A 2,494-nucleotide genomic window follows, 5' to 3' on the forward strand; every position below is an offset into this window, starting at 1 on the left:
GACACTAAGCTATTGAAAAGTAGTGCAACAACAACAAAAAACTACAGGGGAAGATCGTTGCAAAAAGATAGGGAGATGGGTGAAATACCTAGGGCAACCAATGGGACCCTAAAGTAAATGACCAAACAAGTTTAAATGTGAAACTATGGATGGTAACAACCTATCTTTACATATTTGAAACAGAAGGGTACAGATCTGGAAAATGTGGTTGAAAGCGCTGCAAAAACTCATACTACTCACTCAGCTAAACTCCTCCTAAAAAGGTGGAAGCATACTAGAAGCCCTAGGGGAGGCTAAATTTGACTTCAACGAGTAAATAAGAGTTGATCATGGCTTAAACGAGATGAGATAGAGGTTAGACAACCCATTAGACAACTCTTTGCAAAACCCAGAAACAGATCGGAGAAAAACCATAAAACCTAGAAATTGCAGGTACTGACCTATTTTCCAGTGGGGATCACTCTTTTTGGGTTGATAAGTGCGCGCTCACCTCCAAATCACACTTTTTGGGCCAAAAAGTGTGATTTATTCTCTATGGATCTCAGTTGGAAAATCTTGGAAAAAAGTGTTGCCTTTAATCGTGGCTGGTTCCTGTGACCTGCGGAAACGACCATAAAGCTGCACAAGTCAGAAATTTACTAGATCTAAGGTTAAAAAACTAGGAAACATTAAGAGAATTGAAAAACAAAGAAACACTAAGATGAAAACTGAAGGTCACTCAGGTTTCTAGATCTAAAGAATAAAACCCAGTGTAGTTGCCAATTTTGTTGTAGTGTTTTCTTCTCAAAGATGTACGAAAAGAACCCACTTAATATTGTGGATGAAAAACAATCTCATAAATATAAATGGCTACTAAACATTGTAGATCTGCAGCAACTGATAGAAACAAAACCTTCCAAAGTCCGGATCTATGCCACAATCATAGTTAAACATTAAAAAGAAAGAGTAATAACTCCAGTCATCCAATGGAAACCATATATACAAAGAATAGTTTTATTATAACACTCGTGAATGGAACAAATAAATGTTACCAGTCCCCCCCATGGGATGGGTTCTTAGCTATCATCAAATGTCTTTAGCTTGTGTAGAGTCTCTCTCCTCTATAATGTATAAACCTAGCAAAAATATGGTGTGCGACAATGAAAATAATTAGAGTTATAACAGTGAGTGCAACAATGAAATAATCAAAAGTGAATAATGAATGGAAAACCCTTTTATTTATAAAAAAATATTGAGTTATCCTCGAATAATGAACAATAATAAAATATTATTGATCCCATTCTTGGAATAACCACCTGGAATATTTTATTATATTTGGTTAGGAGGGAAAAAAATATTTAAACTTTTATTTAGAAATAATAAATAAATAAATGATTTATTGATTTATTTATCATTTCAAGGAATTGGTTAAGGAATAATAAACAAATAAGGATTTATTTAATTATTTCTAAGGGATTTAGTCAAATTTGACAAAGAATAATAATTAATTAGTGATTAATTAATTATTCTTAGAGAAAAATAAGATAATTAATGATTTATCTGTTTATTTTTCATGATTGGGTCAAATATGACAAGGAATAATAATTGAACAATGGTTTAATTAATTAGTCCTAAAAGAAAATCAAATAAATAGTGATTTATTTAATTATTACTTAAGAAAGGTGGTTTATTAAGTAATTTCTCACAGTGAAAGCAATTTTACTATGGTAAAATTGGCTTTACATGGTGTACTTCGATCCATCTAGTAAATTAGGCTAGATGATCAATTTTTTGGTGATAACAATAAGCCTGGGTTCACATTTGGCTAACCAAATGGACTGTGTCATGTGTATGTAGGTCATCAATGTGGTTTTACATTACTAAAAACTTTACTCGAGTTATTACATGGAGCACTTGGATTGTTACCTTAAAATTTAGTGCAATCAATCACTGAATCCACTGGGATAATAGTGGAATAACCTAACCATCAAACATTAGCTAGACTCGTCCCCATTAGTTATGTAACATCTAAGGTGCTAACAATGAGTTTTGATCTTTGTTGTTGGGTTGGTGCAAGTTTGGATCATTTCTCCAAAAATTAACTACTAATTCTTTCATTGGTGTTCATGAGTTATATATGTTTTTCCATTTACAAAAGAATAATTAGATAGGAATTCAAATCAGTTTTGGAATCTAATGAGTAGCAATATTAAAAATGGTTTGTAATTTGAAATTACTAAATGAAATAAAATCTTGAAGAAACATGTGTTTGAGAGAGATAGTATATGACATTTTATGCAAATTTGTGTTACACGAATGTCTTGAATAATAAGTTTAACAATAATTATTGTAAATTAAATTTGATTATAAATAAAAAAAGTAAATACAAGTAAGTGTATTAAAATAATTTAAAAGATCCAAATGTAGATGGAAAACATTTAAATTAAGTGTTAACTGAATGCGTTTATATATATGTATATATACATATGAGTTATTTGTTGATATGTCATCTTAG

Source organism: Pinus tabuliformis, chromosome 4_2, assembly GCF_031772625.1.
Source record: "Pinus tabuliformis cultivar Carrire ecotype Pingquan chromosome 4_2, CPIR1, whole genome shotgun sequence".
NCBI lineage: Eukaryota > Viridiplantae > Streptophyta > Pinopsida > Pinales > Pinaceae > Pinus > Pinus tabuliformis.